This window comes from Girardinichthys multiradiatus, chromosome 21, assembly GCF_021462225.1.
Source record: "Girardinichthys multiradiatus isolate DD_20200921_A chromosome 21, DD_fGirMul_XY1, whole genome shotgun sequence".
Classification (NCBI taxonomy): domain Eukaryota; kingdom Metazoa; phylum Chordata; class Actinopteri; order Cyprinodontiformes; family Goodeidae; genus Girardinichthys; species Girardinichthys multiradiatus.
In genome coordinates, this window is record NC_061813.1 from 15,323,014 (window position 1) to 15,349,560 (window position 26,547).

The following is a 26,547-nucleotide window of genomic DNA, read 5'->3' on the forward strand; positions in this document are numbered from 1 at the left end:
CTTCACCTTACAGTTTCTTCCTCTTAAAGGTTAGGAAAATCTTGCCTAAAGATCAAATCCTATGGGACACTCGGTCTTTTCAACAATACATCTGGCTCACATCCCAACCACAATAAACTAGAAGCCACCCCACCTACAAAAGATAACACATTACTGATATCATGCGGTGGACATCAACCAAAGTATAACTGCAATATCCTGTTTTGTGAGAAAAATATTTTTGCTGTAAACATCTCTGCAGACCAGCTATGGTTCAGTGCGCTGCTCTGCTGATAGAAGCAGTCAGGAACATAGCTGACATGGATCCTCGGGGACAGATCCAAATAAACCTTTGAACAAAACACACTAACGCAAATGAGATATCCTTCTTAAAATGATCATTAGCTTTAAACTCCAAACAAACAGCAGACTTTTTAGAAATGTGTAAAGCTTTTATGAATGTCATTTATTTCTCTATGGTGTATAAAACTATATGTGTGGAGTATTAAGCGGAAGGGCTCAAGAGCCTTCCCATTGGGAGACAGAACTGGGCAAACAGAGTTAAGACTAAGAGATAACAAAGAGGTATTCAGCAAGACAAAAATAAAAGTACTTTACAGCAGAAACGTGTGAGGCCGTTGTGGTTAGAGCAGGGGTGTCAAATGTACGGCCCGCGGGCTAGATCCGGCTCTGCGAACGATTTAATCCGGCCCGGTGGCTAACTGCATTATCATTATTCAACAATGATTATTGAAAAAAACATGTACTTTGTTTAATTTAAAATCTGCAGTTCCTATTTTGTTCACGAGAGGCGCTGTGTTTTATTCAGAGCAGACAACATGATGCAAGACTGCATCGGAACTAACAGCAGATGGTAGCACTGAGCTTCAGGTTCTGTAAACGACTTCGATTCTATCGCTTTACCAGCTTTTTATTTTGGCCCTTGCAACCTCATCAACGAAATGTCTTTGTCAAAAAAGAGAAAGGTAGACACAAAGTGTCAGATTTTTCAAGAAAAATTGATTTCTTATTTCTTCACGGAAGTGAATGGTAAACCGATGTGCCTTGTGTGCCTGCAGCAGGTTTCGGTGCTTAAAGAATACAATATTCGACGCCACTATGAAACTCAGCATGGCGAAAAATACAAGCACTTGCACGGAGAACTGAGAAAACAGAAGATAAATGAAGTGTTGACGGTTCTGAGGAAACAGCAATCTTTTTTCACCCGGAGTTGAGAAACCAGTGATGCTGCGGTGAAAGCCAGCTACCTAACTGCTAACCAAATAGCGTTAGCATCAAAGCCTTAGTGTGGGGGAGAGTTTGTCAAGAGCTGCATGCTGAAGGCTGCCGAAATTGTGTGTCCTGAGAAGCGACAAGCTTTTGCTAATATTAGCTTGAAGAGAAATACCGTGGCAGACAGGATTTTGGAACTATCGGCAGATTTGGACAACCAACTCAAACGCAAAACGCAGTCATTTATTGCATTTTCTGTTGCAATTGATGAAAGTACAGATATTGCAGACGTCTCTCAAATGGCCATATTCATTCGTGGAGTTGACGAGATGTTGACTGTCACAGAGGAGTTTCTCGACACCACTACAGCTGAAGACATTTTCTGCTCAGTTGTTGGAGCGTTGGACAGAGTCGGGGTGGACTGGTCCCGCGCCGTAAGCCTGACTACTGATGGTGCCCTTTCAATGGTTGGGAAAAAGGCAGGTGTTGTGACAAAGTTCAGAGAGAAAGTACAAGCTGAAAATAAATGGGGTGAGTTTTGGACATTTCATTGTATTTTGCATCAGGAGGCATTATGCTGCAAGTCGTTAAAAATGGATCACATCATGGAGGTGGTTGTCCGAACTGTTAATTTCATCCGAGCCAGAGCTCTCGATCATCGTCAGTTTGACAGGCTTCTCAGTGAATGCAACATTCCCCTTGGTTTACCATACCACATTGAAGTTCGATGGTTAAGCAGAGGTGCTGTGCTGAAGCGCTTCTTCGATCTACGTGGGGAAATTGGACAGTTTATGGAGAAAAAAGGTAAACCTGTTCAGGAATTAAAATGCCCGCTATGGCTGCAGGACCTTGCATTTATGGTTGATATTACAGGACACTTGAATAACCTGAACATAATGTTGCAAGGACGCAAAAAAAATTGGAACACTATTATGACAGCATATGTGCATTCAAGTTAAAGCTATGCGAGACGCAGATGACAACCGGGGACCCTGCTCATTTTCCCTGTCTGAGAGATGTGTGCGCAGCAAGCGTTAACCATGATGTGAAACGGTACAAAGATACGATTTTAAGTTTGTATGTCATAGCATTAAACTTGTTTTAAATAGATGTAGCCCCTCCAGCCAAACTGAACTAAAAACTAACCTGCACCTGCATTTTTGTTACACCACATACCTCAGTCATGGACCCTAAACAGCCTCACTAACCTCCACCACTATCCAATATATTAATCTCTGCTTTTTCATCCTGCCAGTATTTCCCAAGCAGTCAGTAAAGCTAAGGTGTCTGAACTGGAACTAAGCTGCAGCCATCAGGGTCCTGGAGGGGCTAGGCACACATGTGGGATTACAGTACCTCTCCAGCCAGGAGCTTCAGGAGAAAGTCCTAGTGCTGTGAAAGTACATGTCCTTTAAGTGCTTTTTGTTCATCACTCTAATTAATCACTATTCAGGTACTACTGCACCTGGCTCTTCACCCTGGAAATCCAGGTAAGCGTAGCTTTTTCACCAAATAGTTTCATCACATAGCCATTTCAACCCTTACTGCCTAAATTTGTTTACAATTATGGAAAAAAAAATATTACATGACTTAGAGAGAACAGGTGAAGGCCATCAGGTGAGAATCAGTTGCAGCTGAGACCAATAAATGGGTGGGGGAGCGAAAGAACCAGATCTGATAGAGAATGACACAGAAAATTCTAGCGGAAAATCATAACAACAATAATATCTAAATGTAACAAAACAGAAGATACCTAACCTAAGAACCCAATAAACAATTGTGCAACTAAAATGGTGGCAAACAGAGAACACAGACAGGGTAGAGACAGAGATAATAAAGACCCTAAAACTCAAACACCTAACAGAAAAATCATGACATACAATATATATTGAATGTATTCTTAATATTTCTGTTTATATAAAATTCACACCAGATGTGGACAATTAAAAATGTATTAATTTATTTATTTATTTATTCTATTTCTGAAAACGACAAAAGGGGATTTTGAGTTTTTCCCAAAAAAATTGTCAACATTTTACCTTGTTTTTGTTTGGTCTTACCTTGTGGGCTGAATGTAGTGTAAAATCTCTATTTACTAAAACCCACACCAGGGGCCATTGGCCACTGAACGCTAACCACCATGGTTGAAGGTCAGTGATCTCCTCTGTTTGAGCTTAATTCAGCACTGTCCACTGTGTGTTTATGGTAAGAAAAATCACTAACATCCTGATGTGTTTTTGACTTAAGTCCTGTGGCTGGCTGGCTTCATTGATCGGCTGTTGTCAATACATCCTTTGATTTAGAAGCGAACTAACCCTTACATAGCTTGACCTTTGCGTCACTGTCATTGCCTCGGTTTGCGGCTCAAAGGTGTAAAAGACGTGGGTTTGCCTTCCAGAAATCACACAGAAATGGCAAGAAACCACCAGCTTGAGCTCCAACAAATAAAGTGAGTAAGAGCAGGTGGTCAGCAGTTCAGAAATAATGCTGGGAACTAAACTCTCACTGGTTCTTTTCACTTTCTTTATATCGGAAATCAACAACACAAAAGGTCTATTGTTTACTTTGGGAGCTGTAGGAAGTCAAACATTGTTTCAGACTTGTAAGGAGATGGATGTGTTGGAGAACTGCAGCAGGGTGTTTAACTTGGACAACGGACAATAAATTAGACACTGAGGCTGGTTTAACAACAGGCAGAGCAAACTCTTTCTATTGAAAAAGATTTGGTCCTTTTATGTTCACTGCAAGATGTCTTCTGTTTGATTTTTTTTCTGAGCAATCTGTTGGAGCATCAACGCTGCTTTATAATCAAATGCCTTTTATAGATTTTTCAATTCAGTTTTATAAAAAAAAGCATGGAAAGAATGTTGTTTCATTTTTGACACAATTAACATGTCTGGAATTTCAATTCATAATTTGAGAATTAATTTTTATTGTACTTATGTGACAACAAACAACAAAAAAACGTATAAAAAGTTATTAGAAGAAGTATAAGGTGTCAGGACTTGTTTTTTTGTCCATGAAACCAATTTGAGTCATTTAAAAACAAGCAATGGCACATATTGACTCTCGGTTACTTAATAGAAGTTAATCAAATCGGTGCCATGTTTGTACTTGAACACTAAAGGGCGGTGAAGTAACACCACATTTCATCAATGTTACACCTTGCTAACCAATGATGTCCTGGACACTGCAGTCTCTCCTACTCATCTTCTTGCTCTTGCCTTTTTTGATAATGACAGATTTGATCCCAATTGGGGTTTCTACAGGACACTCTTCATTTGCTGCTCTATCAGGTGAAGAAAGTGTCTACATTGTTCTTACAATGCATCACCTAAAACACATATAGATTCATCATTGTTTCTAAAAGTATATTTGACTTGATACATAAATAACTACTGTTTTCATCTGCAGCCTTTTGAACCTGACGACGTTTCGGAGATCAAGTTCTTCATGTTAACTCTTTTTGTAGTTGTTATGCAGTGTATGCACAGAAATTGTAGAGATATCTCATGCTATGAGCAAGTTAATAGTAGAAAAGAATGTTGTCACATTTTGCACATTTACACACATGTGTTCTTTATGTAATACATACTCATATAACATGTAATGTACATGCAAAGTTGAGCATCCTCTAACATACAGCTGTTTTGATACAAGATAATATTGGTGGAATTTCAGCTGTCAGCAGAATAATGAATGAAGCCCCGGGGTGATGGCTTTGGACATCTGGTGTCATAGACCCTAACAGCATCAAACAGGTCATCCTGCCCAGCAAGAGCCTTATCTAAATGCAACGCAGCTGACAGAGGGAGTGTTAGTGAGCGCTCATCTCCAGCTGTACTCCTTGCTGGACATGACAAGATCTTGGTAAAGAGAGAGGCTTCCTCTTCATGTTAAATTTGCTTTAAAGGTTTAGTTGAACTAATCTAAATGTTCATCTTTCACTTTGTTGTCAGGTTTACAGTGAGGCGTTTGCAACTTGTACAACTGGAACACAAATCAAATTTTAACTTTAGGCTAAACTGTACACATTGGATTGCCAGGAATGTTGTGTAGATTAAAAAATATTCCTCGTTTGTTGTTACTAATGACCAGTTAAAATTTGAAATGCCGTGCTTTACAAACGTTTGGCTAATGTCAAAAATTGATAAAGGACATAAAAATGGTCGAGCTCATGACAGACATGTCTTTGGCATATTTAAAGTTGTACTGTGACATCTTATTCTGACCAGTAATATCAGCATATCAAAGCAGATATTACTGTGTCAACACTGACAGGACAGTGTCCACTGTCAGCTTATCAAGGATACTTGACAAGCACTAAGAGAGCACTGTAGAGCCATCTCCTTTCCTGGCAGTAAATCTCTCTTTGCATGCTATGACTGTGTCCAATTTCCTGTGACCCAAAGCAGGAAAAATGGATTTGGAAACAAAAATAAGATAAAGATAACTAAAATACAGCGCTGGTTTTTGCAGACAGTGTGCACATTTAGCCTTTTCACATGTATGCTGACTGATCTCTTTAAGATACAGTAAGTTGGGGGTTTATTTTGCAAGATTTGAGTTTAAAGTCAGCACTCAGATAATGGTCTAAGGAATAGAAGAGGTAAATCAGCAGAACCCTGGCAGTAGTGCAGCATGTGAAATGTTTGAAGAAAGTTTCTTACTTTTAGATTGAGCCACCCTAACCGTAAATGTCTCCTTCCTTCCCTTGATGGGTTCCATCAATGTCTATTCACCCACAGTTCCTCAGGTGTCGCTACAAAAGGCACCATCAACCTTCAGACGACAGCTACTGGAAGTCACATTTGCAATAGAGGCCTTGAAGATGGCCAATTCAGACTCCATGTTCCTAACTTCCCTTGAAAGATTACAGAAACTCTCCCAAAGGCATGAGTGGAAGATCGCCCAAATAAGGTCCTCTTTTGGTTATTCATCTCATTCGTTGTGTCCTTGGGCAAGACACTTCACCCGCCTTTCCTGCTGATGGTGGTCAGAGGTCCCGGTGGTTCTGGTTGTATGGCAGCCTCATTTCTGTCAGTCTGCCCCAGGGCATCTGTGGTTACAGTGTAGCTTACCACTGTCAGTGTATATTTGGGTGGATGACTGATTATAGTATAAAGCTCTTTGGAGTTCTTGGACTGGATAAAGTGCTATACAAGTCATTGCATAGCACTTTAGAGTGCTATACAGTAGTGCCATACAAAGTGGTATGCAGGCCATTTACCATTTTACCATTTACTGCTGGGTTTCCCAGATTTGTTTAGCAGCTTTCCCACTATCAACAACGATACACTACCAATTGGTGATCAGTTGACAGCTCTGTCTCGCTCTTCTCCCAGTTATCCAAGACATAACACCACAGATCTTATGATACAACTGCAAAATCCAAAACGTTTTACTCAAGATGCTTCTACGAAGCGTACTCCTGGGACCACTTTCAGGACCCAATCCAGATAATTCATGAAGGCTTGGTAATCTGAAGGGCAGATGAGTCCATAATGACAAACAACAGAACCTTCCTGCTCGCAATTTAAACCTTATGCCTTACCATGATAAGGCATGCCCAGCCCCCATCCTCTACTGCCACCTGGATCACATGGCACACCACCTTGACACGTATTGAGTAAAGGAACCAATGAAAGGACACCATGTAATAAAGGTACTTTTGCTAATCCCGGCTTGTCTTATTGGTGCTAATTTTAAATAGGGCCTGTTTAAACCTTTCAGTCTAGCATGCATTTGAGAAACTTTTCAGAATTTTCTTGCTTCATTTGTCTTGTGACCACTTTGGGAGTTCAGTGCTCTCTAAACAGGGTCAGAAGGCTGAGACACAGATTATTTTCAATTGGTCAGCGGCACGTCCTCACACTGCTGCGTCTTGTTCTGCTCGCTTTCTGGTGTGAGAATGCTCTGCTTCAGCTGCTCGGATTGACCCTTTCTGAGCTGAGGCTCATGTGTGCAAAGCCCAGAATGTGTAATTTAAAAATTTAAGAATTAGATTTTGATCACAAATTACTGAAAACATATTTTACATCATTAAAAAATATCTGAATGTAAAGTGAGGCAGAGGTAGTTGGTGCAATCAAACAAAAACCCTTGAGATATATGTAGTCTTTTGGAAGAACTATGTTTTTGACTATTTGGGAACCACATTGTTGGTTTAAAACAGTTTTATTCCTGAAAAGTTAAAAAATATTTGGACATTTTTGGACATACAGTACAAGGCAAAATATAAAAAGGTAGTTTTTTACAAATAAAATCTGAAAACTGTAGCATGAACTTGTGTTCAACTCCCTTGAGTCAGTGCTTTGTAGAACCTTCCTTTCACTGCAATTACAACTGCATGTCTTTTGGGGTATGTCTCTACCAGTTCTAGAGATTGATTTTATCATCCATGTAATTTGTTAAATTGCACCAGCTCAATCAAATCAGATAAAGAGCATCTGTGCAGAGCAATAATAAAGTCTTACTAAGGATTCTCAGTTGGAATTATGCTTTTAAACAATTGTACCGTAGCTTTAAATGCATGTTAAGGGTCGTTGTCCTGCAGGAGGTGGAACGTCGGGTCCAGTACCTCTCAAGTCTTCTGCAGCCTCCAACAAGTTTTCTTTCCAACACAGTCCTATATTTAGCTCTATCCATCTGTCATGAACTCTGAACATCTTCCCTGTGCTTCATGTAGAAAAATATTCCCACAGCAGAATGCAGCCACCACCATGTTTCACAGTGAGGGTAAGGTTTTCAGGTTAATTCTAAGCATTAATGTTCTGCCACACATAGCATTTAGCTTGTAGGCCAGCAAGTTTAATGTTTGTGTCACCTAACCAGAGCAACTTCATCCACATGCTCTGTCCCCTGCTTGCAGAGGTGGGAAGTAAGAGAGTGCAAATACTGGTGCAAAGCTCTTGTTTTGGGACAACTTTAAGAAATTATATTTAAAAAAAAGGTGAGCTGTAAAGTAATGGTGAGTGGTTCAAAACCTTGCACAGTACAGCTGAAGTCATTTTGCTTCAAAAGAATGCTTAAAACGAAGAAAAATATTTGTGTATGATAGATCACAAATTGCATTTAGAGTAAAAACCTCCATCTCTGTGCATTTTTAAATTCAGGAGGCATTACATTTCTACGCCCACTATTGGCAGGAACTGTTGAGGTACTCATTTGCAAATTAACTTGCAGTAATACTCTTAAGTGTGATCCCCGCATAGAAGTGACTTCCACCAAGGTTTGTTGCTCTGTGAAGTTTCCATTAATGATTGAGACAAAAAACCAATCACCACCTGGTAAACACCTCTGGCATTATTATATGGGTATAACCCATCTGAGCACAGAAGTCCCATTAATCACAAACACACAGCTGGGTTCACAATCAGACCTTACTCCGGCGGAGTTAAAGCTTTCATAGATCATTGCATCAGGGGTTTTGAGGGAGAGTGTGTGTGAATGTGAAGAAAGAGCATGTGGCAATCATAAATAAAAAGGGGGAGAAAAACGCTTGGGTGTTTAGGTTGTAGTTTTTGATGGAACATCTAAAGCTGTAGACCACAATAATATAGTGCTCTGGTTGAAATTTGGGAGAAACGTAGGAGGTTACTCAACTTATCCATAATTTCAGGTCACATATATATTTCTATTTATAAGAACTTAAATAAACACTGATAACAAATGGAAAATGCCATCTTTTTGGTAACTGTAATTATGTTTACTATTATAATTGGGGCCCCAACTGTTTTAAATGAACAGTTTATGCATACACATTCTGAGTGTTTTTTTCTACAAACTGGGACGATCGGTAACTCAGTGGGAAGAATAGTAATCTGGCAATTGGAAGGTTGTGAGTTTTATTCCAACTTCCCACCATCATGTCAGTGTGGCCTTGGCAAGGCACTTAATCGCAATTCGCCTACCACTCTCTGTATTTGTGAATCCAGGTGTGCATGTAAAATAATCCATGGTATAAGAATAAGTACATTAAAATGTGTTTCTGCTTTTTATGTTTTAAAATACATAAAGAAACATTTTCACTTATAGATGTTGAATGTTGATAATGAGACACAAATCATTGTTAAAGTTCCTTTAGGATCTGCAACATTTCAAATTAAAATTATGACTCCAGGGGGACATTCAGTTGATAATTCGAACTTGAAAGCCATAAATTCAAACTTCTGAGCACAATTTGACAACTAGTCTATTCTATTTTAAGATAATAAAAAAAACATTAAAATAACTAACAAATAAATGAGAAAATCAAAAGCATCAAATGAATGTATTATGTTTCTTTATTTAAATATATGATGCTAACATACTACAGTGCCAATTGTAAGATGAACAAAATGGATTATTTCAAGGGTTGGGTAATGATATCAGTAAGAGTTTACAGTCAGCTTCCCAGGCAATGGTCCAAAGAAGAGGAGAGATGAGTCTGTAGAGCAATGGGAAGTTTAAAAAAAGATGAGCTGTTAGAAGAACTTTTCTTAACTGTAAGTTGATGATGACAGTTTCATTGAGGGTGAAGTGGATCTAGGGTTAGCTCAAGGTAGGACAAACAACTCCTGGTGTGTATTCTTTTTGTTCTTCTACAGTATGATTGGCTGATTGCTTGTTGATATTGTTAAAGGCAGAGGAAAAGCAGTCTGTTCTGAAGTCCAGCAGTGAATTCCTGTAAAGGTTGCTGGGTTTCCCATGTGAGTATGGAGGAGAAGGACTGAATCAGGAAGTGGCCACAGCATTCTATTTTAAGTTAAGTTACTGGATTTCACTAGAAACTTGGCAAGAAGAAGGAACATATTACCACACCTAAGGTTGAAAATCTGGCAGTGAATGGGAAACTTGTAGTTCTTATAATGTGGCTTTATGAGTTGATAGGTTGCAGGTGAGAGAGCAACAGTGAAGGGAAGAGATTAAAAACACAAAGAACACAAAACCAGCCCTCAATCACAACAGAAATTGGTCATGTCAGACAAACTTAGACGTCTTGACCTTTAGTATAAGGTGCCACTAAAAATTACTAACTGCCTTTTTATAAAGTTTTTTTATGACATTAAAAATATGCTACATAATGTGCAACATCTTGTACAGGTAATTATCATCTCTCATCAACCACCGCTCGTTTGATAGGCTTTACAGGACGCACAGTAGAGGCCCTTCACAATGCAGTGGAGAATCTAGAGTGTAACAAAACACATAACAAAACAGCAAGAAAGATTAAAATTCCTTACTTTGCAGAAGACAATGTAGGCTGAATAAAATAAGTTATACTTACTGTGGATGTGAATATTGTAAGTAAAAGTTAAATAGGAAAGGTTTTAATATCTTCATTTGTTCAAAATATTACTTCAGGGCTATTAGTCCCCTTTGTCACACAATTGAAACATAACTTTTGCTAAGAAACCATAAAAATATTATGTAGCAGGAGTTTTTAGTCAAATCTTCCCAATATAATCCTCACAGAGCTGACTCAGTCACATGAACGATGATGTTTTAAATCAGTGGATTAAAGAGCGGAGCTGTTCCACTGATATTGCCCCATGGGTGTAATAGACGATTCCTTCATGACGTTTCGGAAAAATTAGCTACCAGGATCAACCTTTAAGACCATCCCATAAACTAAAACATGTTCAGTGTTTAAATATTTTATTCCACACTCTGCTTACATCTGTGTGTGAACTGCAAGCAATAAAGGCTCAGAGGGAAAAACAAACCAAACACGAGTCCAAAGGAGAAAGAAATCAACTGTGAAGTTTCCTCTTTTAAAAATAATTCTTATAGTTATTTTCTGTCTGGTTTGTCTGTCATCACCTCAATCTACCGGCATAAGCCTCTGAAAATTAATTCAAAGGATGTTACTGGGCAAAGAAAGATAGGTGTATCTGAGACGGGTTTATCTTGAGTGGCTTTATTTCAGAGCTGTAAAAGAAGAAATTTTGTTGGAAGCATAGAAAATAAAAACAGAATACGAGCAGAAAAAATTGCTACTTCCGTATTTTCACAGTTCTACCAAAACCTCACATAAAGAGATTAAATTAAATATAACATTAATTGATTTGACTTCACACAGGTTTAAAATAAGTTTTGCAGTTTTTGGCAGCGGACATGCATTGCCACTCGCAGAATACACGCAGTTCATTGTGTTTTTTATGAGATAGTGGTATGTACTCTCATGTAAAGTATACTTCTTATACATTATTTTGTTATCTTTAAAATATATGTGTAATTTCCTATCAGAAAGAGCATTTTTGGTTCAATGCTCAACAGGCTCAACACTACCAGCTAAGGAGAATTAGGTCTTTTTGAATGCAAGATTATCTCCTGACGACCATTTAGATTCTGTGGTGTCATCAGCTATCTTCTATGTTGTGGTCTCCTGGAGTAGCAGCTTATCAACGCTTGGATAAGCAGGACAGGAATAGCAGCTCTGTCCTGGGATGCTCTCACAACCCATTGAAGGCGGTGGATGATTGGGGGGCTGTAGCCAAACTAACATCACTCCTGGATGTTTCCAACTCCAAGCATGAAACTGTAACATCATATGAGAACTTCTTAAGTAATACCCTACTGCATCCTAAATGCTGACCATAGGTCATTCCTCTTATCATTTGTTAAGCTCCATAACCGTCGCTGCTTCCAACAACCCAAATAAACAAACCTAAACTGACACACGCCTCATTATAATTAAAACTGTGAGTAACCAGTGTATAAATGGTTTCTCTTTATGTTCTTCTGTTCTTTACCTGCATATTTTTTGGTACATAGTGCACAAATAGAAAATCACAATCCAAACAGACATTCGTTCCATTTGTATAATTTATACAGGTCCTTCTCAAAATATTAGCATATTGTGATAAAGTTAATTATTTTCCATAATGTCATGATGAAAATTTAACATTCATATATTTTAGATTCATTGCACACTAACTGAAATATTTCAGGTCTTTTATTGTCTTAATATGGATGATTTTGGCATACAGCTCATGAAAACCCAAAATTCCTATCTCACAAAATTAGCATATTTCATCCGACCAATAAAAGAAAAGTGTTTTTAATACAAAAAACGTCAACCTTCAAATAATCATGTACAGTTATGCACTCAATACTTGGTCGGGAATCCTTTTGCAGAAATGACTGCTTCAATGCGGCGTGGCATGGAGGCAATCAGCCTGTGGCACTGCTGAGGTCTTATGGAGGCCCAGGATGCTTCGATAGCGGCCTTTAGCTCATCCAGAGTGTTGGGTCTTGAGTCTCTCAACGTTCTCTTCACAATATCCCACAGATTCTCTATGGGGTTCAGGTCAGGAGAGTTGGCAGGCCAATTGAGCACAGTGATACCATGGTCAGTAAACCATTTACCAGTGGTTTTGGCACTGTGAGCAGGTGCCAGGTCGTGCTGAAAAATGAAATCTTCATCTCCATAAAGCTTTTCAGCAGATGGAAGCATGAAGTGCTCCAAAATCTCCTGATAGCTAGCTGCATTGACCCTGCCCTTGATAAAACACAGTGGACCGACACCAGCAGCTGACACGGCACCCCAGACCATCACTGACTGTGGGTACTTGACACTGGACTTCTGGCATTTTGGCATTTCCTTCTCCCCAGTCTTCCTCCAGACTCTGGCACCTTGATTTCCGAATGACATGCAGAATTTGCTTTCATCCGAAAAAAGTACTTTGGACCACTGAGCAACAGTCCAGTGCTGCTTCTCTGTAGCCCAGGTCTGGGGAATGCGGCACCTGTAGCCCATTTCCTGCACACGGCTGTGCACGGTGGCTCTGGATGTTTCTACTCCAGACTCAGTCCACTGCTTCTGCAGGTCCTCCAAGGTCTGGAATCGGCCCTTCTCCACAATCTTCCTCAGGGTCCGGTCACCTCTTCTCGTTGTGCAGCGTTTTCTGCCACACTTTTTCCTTCCCACAGACTTCCCACTGAGGTGCGTTGATACAGCACTCTGGGAACAGCCTATTTGTTCAGAAATTTCTTTCTGTGTCTTACCCTCTTGCTTGAGGGTGTCAATAGTGGCCTTCTGGACAGCAGTCAGGTCGGCAGGCTTACCCATGATTGGGGTTTTGAGTGATGAACCAGGCTGGGAGTTTTAAAGGCCTCAGGAATCTTTTGCAGGTGTTTAGAGTTAACTCGTTGATTCAGATGATTAGGTTCATAGCTCGTTTAGAGACCCTTTTAATGATATGCTAATTTTGTGAGATAGGAATTTTGGGTTTTCATGAGCTGTATGCCAAAATCATCCGTATTAAGACAATAAAAGACCTGAAATATTTCAGTTAGTGTGCAATGAATCTAAAATATATGAATGTTACATTTTCATCATGACATTATGGAAAATAATTAACTTTATCACAATATGCTAATATTTTGAGAAGGACCTGTATAGAGGGTAGATTTGTCTATTATTGTCTCTATTTGTTCATTTAAAAAAACATTTTTTTACTGTGTCACTATGCTGTTGAAACACTGTAAATTTCCTGTGGGAAATGAAAGCTCATTCTATTTTATACTATTCTATTCTATTCTAAAACAATTAATTAGAAAGCAGAAATTATTACAAGTTGGGGCCACTCGGAAAAATCTTGGATAGTATGTGATAAAAATTAAGCAATGTATTCATATTTTTGATTTGTCAAAAAGAATTACATTTTGGTCACATGGATTCCACTTGCAGTACCAGATCAACAAAAGAAGAAAAATCAAAAGAAGCTTTGTGAGATCCATGCCAGGGAGGGATGAGCTGGACATTTCGGAACCTCCTGGGGGACGATCAATGGGGGTCCATTGTTTTGCCTCTGATTTAGTCATGGTCAGACAGGATGCAGGCCGGTGGTCAAACTAAACAGCATTATCTGCATGTATACACAACAAATCTCCACAGGGCCTTTGGCCCAAACACAAGATAAACCCAAACATCCTTCCCAAGTACTGGAGATTGCAGGGGAAAAAAGAAGAAACACGTGGAGCTGAGCAGTTGAATGAGCTTCAGTTTGAGACATTTAGCTTTATGGTGTATGTGGAAGGAAAGCAATGAGGTGCAGGCTTTTTTCTTCCATTAAAAAAGCATACTAAGTGAAATTGCGAAAAAGAAAAATCTGATAACGTGGATGCATTTTTACTGATATGAAGAAGGGAATATTGCTTCCTATTTTGCTGTTTTTACAGTGATTATGCTGACTTGGAGCGCAGCGATAGTGTTCAGGAAGTGCTGAGAAAAAAGATCCATTCAGAATGTACCGTAAGATCCAGACAGCATCACAGCACTGCGTGCAATTCAAATGACATCATTTGAATTGATTATAATTTTTCCATTACATTTTACCATTTCAGACAGAATGATGAAAGAATTGTAAAGATGTGTTTAAGACTGGCGTAACTCACATCCTCTGCGACCTCACTTGCTATAGAAAATGCATATTTATTTTTGGCTCCAAGGGCTATGATACACAGTTTTTGGTGGTGATTGGGAAACGTTAAGGTAAGCTTTATGAGCAACTGCTAAGGAAACAGTCAGCTGGCAGAGCTGACCATGTGAGGACGCACAGAATATATTGTGTCTGTAGACAGAGGCTGGGCAGCTGTTAGTGGGCTACACTACTACTGCTTTCTTCTGATGTTTATTATTTAAATAAAAAATTTTATCACTTCAGACGTTGACTCGTGGTGTGCTGTGGATCATTGTCTTGGTGAATTGCTCAAATGTGCTTAAGCTTGAGGTCACAAACAAATAATTTCAAATAAGCAAAACATTTTATATCATTTGACAGCAGATTAAAACTAAAAGTGATGTTGGGAACAGAGATGGTTCGCTCCACTCTGAAATCTTAGTACAAGATTCATCCATAATTATTCTTGAGACATTTAATTTTAGATACCATGACATATTAAAATGTCTTATATCCCCCAATCACCTATTTTGCCTCTTTTGGGGTTGTCTAACTCTTAATCTAGGGTTATTAACCCCCATCCCACTATCATTGGCTGTGATCATGAGGGTTTTTGTTTATTATTAAATTTGAGATGACCTTTGACCTTTTTGAGTTCCTTTTGGTCAGCAGTAGGTTTTGCCTTTGAACTCTCCTAGCTTAATTGATTTTCATTGCTCAGTTGTGAAAACTGTAAAGCCTAAAGTATTTTAGATGGTTTTCTGGGTTCTGTTGTGACCTCCTGCATGAGTTGTTGATTCAGTCTTCCAGTAGATTTGGTAAGATCACCACTGTTCCATGTTTTCTCCTTTTTTGGCTAAGGGCTCTCACTGTGGTTTGGTGGGGTGTGTTACACTGAGCTACATTTCGGTGGGGCTGCTTCCAGAGCTCCGCTCAGCACCATATTATCACTTGTTGCCATAACTGCTGGTTGGATTTTCATACACACTCAATGTTGTTTTGTGTTGTTTTGTTTATATCCTGTTTAGTTTGATATTTTACCCTTTTTTTTTTTTAGAACTTTGCATGCTTGATTAGGTGAAGATTATTGAATCAGAGTAGCGAGGTGTATCAGGGCTGTTGATTTAATAAATATTCACATAGATAAAGAGAGAGCATTTGTGTTTGTATTTTGAGCAAGAGTGATTTGTCAGTCAAAATAAGGTCGAAGATCCTCCACCCGCGGTGAAACGGTTGATTAAACAGTGACATCTAATAATAGTTATCAATTATTACTGAAAATTTAACAAATGTAATTATCAAGGGCTTTGAGCCACAAATTACAACACCAGAGGACATCTCTGATTTCGATTAATAAATAAGGATTTTTGGTTAAGAAAATAATTTTTCTCAAATTATGATTTTAAATAATAATTCTTGATAAATATTAATTAATCAATAATCATAATTCTAACACCACGAATAACCTGAAAACTACTTTATGTATTTACTTCCAGGGTACGATGTTAACATTTGTTCCATGAACTGAAACATTTAGGTATCAACAGAAACATAAGCAAAAGAAATCTGTAAAAGGGCAGACGCTATTTTGCAGCACCGTATATTTAGATTTTTTCGATTCAAACACCTTTCACCTCACCAACCATCTCAATAAACACAGAAACATCAAGGAAGTGTTTTAGCTATGGTGTTGCAAACAGGAATAATTGAATTTTAACAATCATACTCATCACACAAACATGTCATGAGCCTTGGAGTGAATCAAAAGGAAGAGTTACATTATCAGATATAGTCTTAACCTCCACAAGGAGCACAAAGCTTCCAGAGGAGAAACCTTTGAATATTTATGGTGTGTGGGGATTTGGATTCATGTGTGATGTCAGAACATTTGCAGAGTTAAATGGAAATCAGAAAGATTCAAGCTCCTTTTAATTTATCTGCTCTGAGTCCTGGATTAAAATCCACTAACTCTGCCTCATAGCAATCTGAGGACTTATTTTAGTGAAAGCTAAAAGATGCAATTTGTCTTTACATAAAGTTTTACAGATTTAAACAGGATTCAGATTGAAATCAAATATTTTATAAATATTGCAGAGGCCAAGGTAAAATACATTTTGCAAATAGCAGTTTTTAAAGATTTTTAAACATGTATAATTTTCTTTTGCTCTCTTTTTAATATACATTTATTACTTTTAGCTCTATTATTATTGTTTAACCTTTTGTGTATTATTTATTTTATTTACATTCCCATGCACTACTGCATTAGGGTACTTATTCTGCTGACATTTGAAGCTCTATTGTTTTTTATATGGAGCCAAAAAATGCAGCAAACTGTAACCCAGAATGTTTACAGTTTATTCTAAGTTTGTTGAGTTATAAAATGATTAATGAACACTTAAAATGCAGATAAAAAGAACTGTATTTTTTTCCACCAGCATGAGGGTCAATAGCAGCAGCAGCAGCAGCTCTAAATCCCAGACCACAGAATCTGCGTCACGTCGGGAGTCATCATCGCTTGCTTGGCCAGAGAAAAGCCAATCACCACGCTCGCAAACAGGAGCTCTGTTTAGCTGAGCACAGCTTGGCCATCGGCTCTATTTTTCGACTCCTACTTCCTGTTCCCAACACACTGATAGAGAGGATTCATGTTGAACTTTGTCCAGAATGTTAGCCTGCTGTTACTATAAGTCTCTTTTTTGGCTGAAATAGCTTTCTATCTGATGTCACTGTTGAAAACTGTTCATGACTGCTGTCATGGTGCTCTGCCAGCAATGTGAGCTCAACTGATTAAGAGTTTTACAATATTTTTTGAATTAAACATGTCAAAGAAAAGCACAGCTGGTTGTTGAGGAGAAATCCACAGATCTAACAGAGGTCCTCACTCTGTGGGTGCATGGGGGTGGGTTCATTCTCTGCTGTCGTATGTGGTTGAGACCCATTTGCTGCACATAATGTCCCTTTGTTGCACCGTTTACTTTGATTTTAAAAAGGGATAAAGACTCAGAGGGGAAAAAGTGCATTGTTGACCACAAAACTGGATTATTAAAAGCCTACAATTCTGTAGAGATATTGCAAAATGGAAGGCCTTATGAGGATAAGAGAGGATGAAACAAAGCAGATCTGTGAATCAAACACAGCTACATTGCCTGTTCTAAGGCTAAAATACAATTCGTACAAGGATGCTATTAAATGACTCAGTCAATAACGCAGATTCTTAAATAACTCTGCCACAAAATAATGTGTTTGCATAAATATGCAAGTAAAGAGGTAAAAAATAGGTAAGTAATGTGTTTGCATATTTGTTAACCAGAAGGAAAATCATACACAGTTTTCAACATTTTTTCAAATAAAAATCTAGAAATTAGACCTTGCATTTCTATTTAGCCCCCCTTACTCCCACACCACTAAATGCAATCTAGGGAAATCAGCCCAGTCTTAAGAAATCAACTAATTGATGGGTAGTCCATCTGTAATTTAATCCCAGTAGAAACACAGCTGTCCTTTGAAGGCCTTAGGTATGAACTTTGACCTAAAGTGAGACAATTAATCAGTGAAGCGAGGCTCTGGGTGACTCTGGGGGAACTGCAGAGATCCAAGGTCAGGTGGAAGAACGAGTTCAAAAACCAGCGGTTAGTTGCATACTCTGGCTTTTATGGATAAGTGGCAAGATTGTTGAATTATTAGAGGAAACCGCAAGTACCCTCCGCAGTTTGTCACAAGCAACACATGGGACCCAACAAGCATTTAGAATCAAGTCCTCAAGTCAGATGAAACCAGGCTGTGTAGGAGAAAACTAACACCCTAAACACACCATCCCTATTATAAAACATGCTGAGGAGAAACATCCCCACAGCATGGACAGCAAATACTGGAACAAACCTGTTAGAGGCTACAAAAGAGTCACAGCTCAGGTGGACATTTAAATAGCAACAGGAAAAGGGACCTAATTATGTAGTCAGAGCCACAATGTAATGATATAGATCAAAGCATATTAATATATTAGAATGGTCCATTCAAATCCCAGCCCTAAATCCAATTAAGGGTTTCTGACAAGAGCTGAAAATTGCCAGACACCATAGATGCAATCTGACCAGTTTTGAGCTATTTTGTAAAGAATAATGAGAAATAATTGCAGTCCGGACATGTGCAAAACTGACAGAGACATTCCCCAAATACTTGTGGCTGTTAAATTTCTAAATTTTCTACCTTTCTTCCACTCCATTATCTTGTTTTGATCTTTTATTCAAAATCCACTGAAGTCTGTGGCTGTAAAGAAATAAAAATATGAAAAAGTTCAGGGTGTAAGAATACATTTGCTTGCAGTGGGTGCTGCTGAGATAAGTGTGATGTTTGTGGTGGGCAGCGCCCTAATTTATGCTGCCACATGTTTGGATAGACTTCTAATGTACAAAGCCACTGAGCAACCATGGAAGCCTAGTGTATGGCTGGACTCAATTAAAACTGTGATAGAGAGGCGGATACTGAATAAATTGAGAATTATAATGGCCCCCGCAGACACCCACTCCACAGACACCTGTTAGGGTAGAGGAGCAGCATTAGCAGGAGGTTCCTCTCACTGCACTGCAGAGCTGAGTAGATTGGGAGGTCCTTTTGAAAACACTCAAATCGCCCACCCTGGTCATAATCATGAACTCTGTCTTTGATAACTAAATAAAAATGAGGTTATTTCTTTCAGCATAATGAACACCATCAAGTGGTTTACAGGCTATTGGTTGTTATAGCACAATGATAAATTATAATAACCATTGAGCTCATGGTAATAAAAAAAACACTTCTTTAAAGTTGAACCAAGTTTTCCTTCATCAGTTTTTTATAATGTCTTTACAAACTGCAAGAAGAAGACGTGCTGTCAGAAAGAGCTCACCGTGTCTGAGCTACACTGGATTTTGTGGCTTTGTGTCTTTCTTTACTTTAGATGACAGAATCATAAGTGGGCTCAGTGGAGCACTCAGGCAGCGAAGAGGGAAGAAGAAAAAAAATCTGCAATGAAAGGAGGAAATGGAGAATAAAGTGTTCACTATCTTACAATATAAAATTTTAAAAATCTATTATTTCTTTTTGAATGAAACTCCCAGTTTGCCCTTAAGCATCGTGGCAAAAGAAGTGACCTGACAATTTTCTTGAATTTTATTTGCCTGGAATAATAATAATAGGAAAATAATATCGTCTCTAAAACCTACATTTTGACAACACAGAATTGATTTCAAATTATTTCTTACACTCCAGTCCTGATTGGTTATAAAAGCTTATAAACCTAACCGTTCCCCACCATAAATCCAGACTCTGTCATGTAATATAGTCCTTCAGGGTTTTTATTTTGGGTCCCTACACCAAACCTTGAAAATCTGCTATTGCTGCTGTATTGTTCTATATAAAACCACAGAGCTCACCATCATTTGGCCTACACATCAATCAAACCATGATCCTGTGGGATGCTGGCTGGTCGCCATGGCAACTTCAGCCCTTTTTAATAACAGATTTTAATTTAGGTTTTTACATAATGTACATTTTCAGCATCGGATTTTTCTGTTTTTTTATTATAGGTTATCAATAGCATGTTTTATTTACTGGTTTGGAAGGAAACGTAAGGGTTCTTAGCAAATGTTAACAGTCCTTGTTTCTGCATCTAATTTGACATGAGAGCAAATTAAACACAGAATTCCTTAAAATAGTTCCTTAGATTTTAATAACGCGACGTTTCAGAGTCTCTGCAGTGTAGCATTTTTCCCTGCAAGTGTTGAGATTGCAGGATATGTTCCTGTTTTCTTTTGAAGATTCTTTTTACTGAAATAATAAAAATGATGAAGGGATTAGTCATCCCTGCAATCTCTGACAGATTAAAGCCACCTGCTAGTGTTGCATCTGAGAAAAACTACAAAAAACTTCTGGTGGTGTGCAGATGAAAACCCCTGACAAGGCCTCTATGGCGCCTTGATTACAATGACTGTATTTGAAAAAAAAAAATAGTGAGATGTAAGCAGGCCAGATAACATTTCTATCAGAAGTATATCCTATCAAAAACATGAATCACAGTGAGTTTGAGCTCTTAATGATGCTTTTGAAAAGTTGGCCTGACAATACAACCTTCAACCTCAGTAATTCATTAAAAAACAACAACTAGATTCTAGCTCCTGACATGCTTTGGCTGGATATATAACCACTGTTTTTGCCATACACCTGACTTTTAAACACAGTCTACCAATGTTTCTGTTGCATTGGGACCGAGACCACTGCAGAAGCTCCGTGGTAACCAGCTTTGCCCCATTCTAGACCAGTTTGAGTATCTGTTGGGGTTCGTCATTCTATTGAAAAATTTAGATGTCTGTACGCTTTTACTGTCCAGTTGATTGGCTGTGGTTACGTTGAATAATTTGGCGTTAGTCCTTACCCTTAGTCCTTTTTGTGTCAGACACTATTACACCTGGCAGCCCCTCAATATGAAGATACCACCACCATGCTTAATAGTTGGTATGGTGTTCCTCAGTTTGAAAGTGTCCCCTTGAGTTCTCCAAACATATGTCATGATCCAAGTGTTGGTGTTTTGGTTTTCTTTTGTGTTTCCTTTCTGATAATTTCTGGATTTATTATCGCCATTTAGGTCTTGCCATAGTCAGTTAATTTCTTTGTGTTCATTATTGGTATTGTCAGATTGGTCTTGCCATAATAATTCATTCATTTGTGCTTTGTTTCTTACATTTTTCTTGTGTTTTTACCTTTGTGCATTTTGGTTTATTCTCTTATGTTAGTTTCAGGCTATTTCCCTTTTGGTTTGTAGATCATTTTGAGCCTTACTTCTGCTCCCTTTAGGTATTTAGTCTCCCTCCCTCTGGTTCACGGCTCTCATTCTGCCACAGCTGTTCCACATCCTCTGATTAACTCAACCTGTTCTTTTGTCAGTTTCCACCACTGCCTGAGTATACTGTAAGCTCCCTTTACATGAACATGAAAACCAATTTTCTTTCATATAATGGTTGACAGCTTGGGTCAGATTGCTGAAACTTCAACACAACTGGATGTTCCAAAAGAACAGTGATTCCAAACACACATCCAGAACTGGTTTTGGTTTTGGCTTACATTCAGCTTCCTAAGTGACCCTTTCAAAGCCCTGATCTCAGTCCTAATGGAACATTGGTGGACCATACTTACAAGCGTAGTCTTATCCTGGAGAGGTAGCTCATTTAGGTGAACTCTAACTATAAATAACAGGTGATTTCTATTTTTTTCCAATGTCTTTTAATACAATTCAATTTTCTTTAGAAAACCTGTCTAAACCAGCAGTGTTATTCATGCTCAAGTACGTGGCACAATTTAGCTCTTACACATAGTCTAACTCAAGTATCAAGCCATATTCCACTTGTTTACCACACTGTCTAACCAGCACATTCCTCCCCCCTGCAGTGCAAAAAAGAGGTCATGTTGTAGCAGCTAACACTCCTGTTAAGCTGTGGAGAACTGCAGCTGTTGAGAAACTGGGATGGTGCCAGGAGATGGCAGATGGCAGGATTCAGGAAAAGGCTGGCTTGCTTTTCTGGGATAATAGGCATGAATCTACTGAGGCCTTTTGACCACAAACATGTTTTCTAGCACATTTGATGGAATTATCATTAGCTGTGGATACTCAGAATGTAGCTTTAAAACTTCAGAATAAGGTTAATAGTTTTTACTATATTTGTTGACCTATAGATGTCCCAGTGAGCAATAGAAGTTAGACCTAATTAAGATGAGTCCATGATACATCTATTTATAGCCGTGATTTCCATATATCTCTTCTAGGTTTAGACCAAGAAAAACTGTATGTTCTGATAGTGCTATCCACTTAGGCTTGAAGTAAAACACTTGGAAGATCCTCTAATGGTTTGTAAATGATGTAAAAATGTCAGAAAGCTTTAAGTGAAACTCAAAAATAGCTCAGTTTGATTTTGTACTAGAAACTAATTTCATTCTTTTGTTTTTATTTGTAATGTTGCGGTAAAAATCAATTAGCTGAAAATGCTCCAGGTCTTTTTATATGTAGGCAAATAATGTAGAGAACAATGGCAACATGATGAGAAATTTACATATTTACACTGTACTGAACTATTGGAAACATATATGATTCTAAATGTGTTGGAAGAGGCCCTGCAGTTATAAACTCCATGCGGAGCGACAGGTAACCTGCTTGATATCTTTGTTGAAAAAAAACAGCTCTGATGACTGAAGGGATGTGAGTTTGTGAATAGCTGCTCTCAATCCTCTTTCCTTTCAGTTACGCTACTCACTCTCAGCTAAATCATGGCAACGTTTATTAAACTAGTAATATATGTCTAAAACCAGTTCTAGACATTAAAAATACTTTCATTTTTCAAGCCAAATATCTACCAAATTCAGCCTCAACGTCTATGAAACATTTACACATTATCTTCATGTATTTTCAATAGAAGCATGCTTACTGGGGTATTATTCAGTATCATCAGTCTCAAGCAAACCACTGCAATAACACAGAGTCTTTATCGCTTTTGCAGTTATCTCACCAAGCACATCTTCACCACCTCTTCACTGTGCAAATTGACAATCTCCTGAAATAAAGCTAATGACAAGTGCTGCACAACCATTACTCTTTAGATTCTCATTATGTTTCCCAATTACATTCAATGATGACAGGACTGAAATTGTGTTCATCTGTCATCCTGTAAATTTCTAAATTTATCCCAGCCCAGAGGCCATCAATTGATTGTCTAGATCATTTTGTCAAGATGTCAAGCAATCAACCTGACTGATGTAAACATAAATATTGCACAGGTTCTTGATTGCCTCAATACATGACACAGTATCGTAAAGGGAGCAAAAGGACCACAATGATTAGGACTTTCTGGTTATAATCAGAATGCACTTGCCATGATTTATGTTTTTATTTTATTTATTCATCCACAGCCTCATTTCTCATTTGCATTCATCATGTACTTTTTTAAAGATATGTTTGCAGTGGAGTGTGGGCAAGTAGATTGTTGAATGGGAGGTTGATCAACACACAAATTAATCTGAACTGTGATTTATCCCAAAAGAAAGTTCTAGATTATACATTTGATTATTGTTGTTTCACGATGTTGTTGGACATTTCATCACATGTATTACTGTAGTATGAACCCTAATCAATAACACACAGTTATTGATTAGGTGTGTTTGAACACCTTGAACCTTTTCACATTGCAATGAATATTGAACTTCAAAGTATTTTATTGAGATTTTATATGATCTACTAACACAGATTTGAGCATAATTGTGAAGTGGAGGGAAAAGGATGGATAATGTTGAAATTATTCTACTGAAAGAGTACTTTGTACAAAAACCATTGGAACTATAGGTTTTTAGGGTACATCTCTATCAGCTTTGCATATCTAGAGAGTGAAAGTTTTTCTCATTCTTCTTTGCATAATTGCTCAAGTTCAGCCAGATTGGGTAAAGAGTGACTGTGATCAGTTTTATGGTATTCACACTTGTTCTCAATTTAATTAAGGTCTGGACTTTGACTGGACCATTTTAAGACATGCATATGCTTTGATGAAACCCATCAGATTATTCTTTCCATCCTTCCCAATCTCTTCTAGGGAAAAGCATCCACACAGCATGATGCAACCACCACCATGTTTCACCCTGTTGATGGTATGTTCAGGGTGACATGCAGTGTTAGTTTTCTGCAACACAATGTTTTGCATGGCAAAATGTTAAGGGTTGGTCTCATTTTTTCCCTCTGTGGCAATTATGTTCCTTCCACTTCATAGTTACACTCTCATTTGGTCTTTTACATAAAATTACAGAATATCCCAATAAACCCACTGAAGTTTGTGTTTGTGGCAAAGTTGTTAGCAACAATTTAATAGGTATGAATATTTTTGCAATGCTCTATTAGACTTACTTACCTCTTTGCTCTGAAGTCTGCTTCTACAATAGATCCAAATCCCCAGCTGTTTTCTGGACAACATTTAATTAAGAAGTAACCTCAGTTCTTGCCAAGTGACTTGTCAAAGCCACTAAAGCAACTTGTTCTTTTCAACCCACTCGCCTGACTTGTCAATCGCACACTGGGTCCGGAGGATTTTTAAAGTGGTCTTTTAATGAGCAGGGTAAGCACATAGTTTTTCCCACCTGGTGATAAACTATTAGGGATGTATCACCATGACATGTTAAAATATTAATGGAGCATTTAAATGTTTTTAATATCTAATTATTACCAATAAGTTATTTAAATGCGAAGTAGAGTGAAACTAAATGTGTGGATACCAGTATTGTGGTTGTGTCCTATTTCTTTTTCTGTGCAAAATACAGCAGGGATGCATTGAATATCAATGTTTAAAGCGCCCTTTAGGATACCTCTGAGAGACAGATTCACGTTCCACTGCTTCGCACCCTGTGACACCCAAATGATTTCTGTCTGCCTGGAATTCAAAGAATCAATGCAAGGATTTGGCAGCTTTGTGATGCAGATTCCTCAAGGGACGGAGGATGTGACAAATGTACATTCAGTATTCCTAGGAAGTAAATTTATCCATTTTAATTTGGCCAATGTACTGACTTGCTGTGGTTTCCATCCATTCCCTCCATTCTCTGTGTGTTTGGGAAAATGTAATCTTTGTGATGTACCCATAAACGTTTACGGGTATCTATAACTGTTTTAACACCAAAATGTGTGTGTCTCATTTACAATATTTTCATGTTTATTTAAGAGCTTCATGCGGTCTTGCTACATGACATGATTGGAATTTATTGTGTCATCAATTAATTGACCAAAACAAAATAAAATGGGGACAAGATGTTGAGGAATCTAAGAAAAAGCAATTATATCAGTTCTTTTTGAAGCTTTGTGTTTTTACTACATTCTGTAGATGACACTCTTTGAAGAAAACAAGTTATCCTTAAACTGTAATTTGGAGCTGCACTCAAAAATGTGTGGGCCTATGTATCTTCACACAATGACTGAAATGAATGAAAATTAAAAGGAGCTAGGACACCTCATTAAGAATTTAGTTCTTTCAAACGGTCAGGAAGTGCTCTTAGAGTTGGACCCCATATGCAGACAGGCAGGCAAAATTAAAGTAAATTTTAAATAAATACAAAGTGTAAACTCACATCCAGACATGAGGTAGCAGAGCCAGGCATGGACTTGGGCAGACATGGTATAAACAAATAGTATTAACCAGCAAGGAGCAAACAGACCTGAGGAATATATATATAGTGCCACACACAGGTGAGACAGGAAGAATGATTGGTATGGCGCAGGTGAACTAAACTAAGCTAATTATGGTGGCATGGCTGAGAGCAGAACCAAAACATGACTGGAAACAAAACAGAAATACAAGGATACAGTATTACAGTATTACCATGTACTGCGAACAGAATACAAGAATAAGTAAGAAACAGAATTAACTAATAAAGCACCACCTGGAGATCAAAAACAATAATGATCATATGCAAGACCTGAAAACTAATAAAGAGCTGAAAACAAACTCAAAAAATAAACCCAAACATTTATAAACCCAAACATTTATAAATTGTGACACAAAAGAAATATTCATATATGAATTTTTTATCTTGTTTTATTTATCTCTGGAAACAGAAGTAATTTAATTGCAGGCAAACACTACAACCTTGTTTTACTCATTATCAAAAGATGTCAAGACAAATGTGTATTATAAAAAACAAAAGTTATGAAAAGGTTTTGACATTGTACTCCCTAATTGCTAGTCTTATCCGCTTTGGAGAAAATTATTTAAGTCAAGACTCATCACTCCAAATAATTTTATTTTTAATTTTAAGTCCTGGTCTTTTAAGTCCTGGTTACAGACTAAATGCCTGTGGTTGAAACACAGCAAGCCTCATCGACAATGCTGAGTAATAATTTTTTTATCTTGTGTTGCTGATACGATAAACCTGTGTGTGATTGTAGCCATTT

The 26,547-nt window shown here is 38.0% G+C and overlaps 1 pseudogene; it reads left to right on the top strand.

The window, feature by feature from the left end:
- The first annotated feature begins 941 nt into the window (after window positions 1–941).
- Window positions 942–26,547, top strand: part of LOC124858499 — a 33,431-nt pseudogene continuing 7,825 nt past the window's right edge.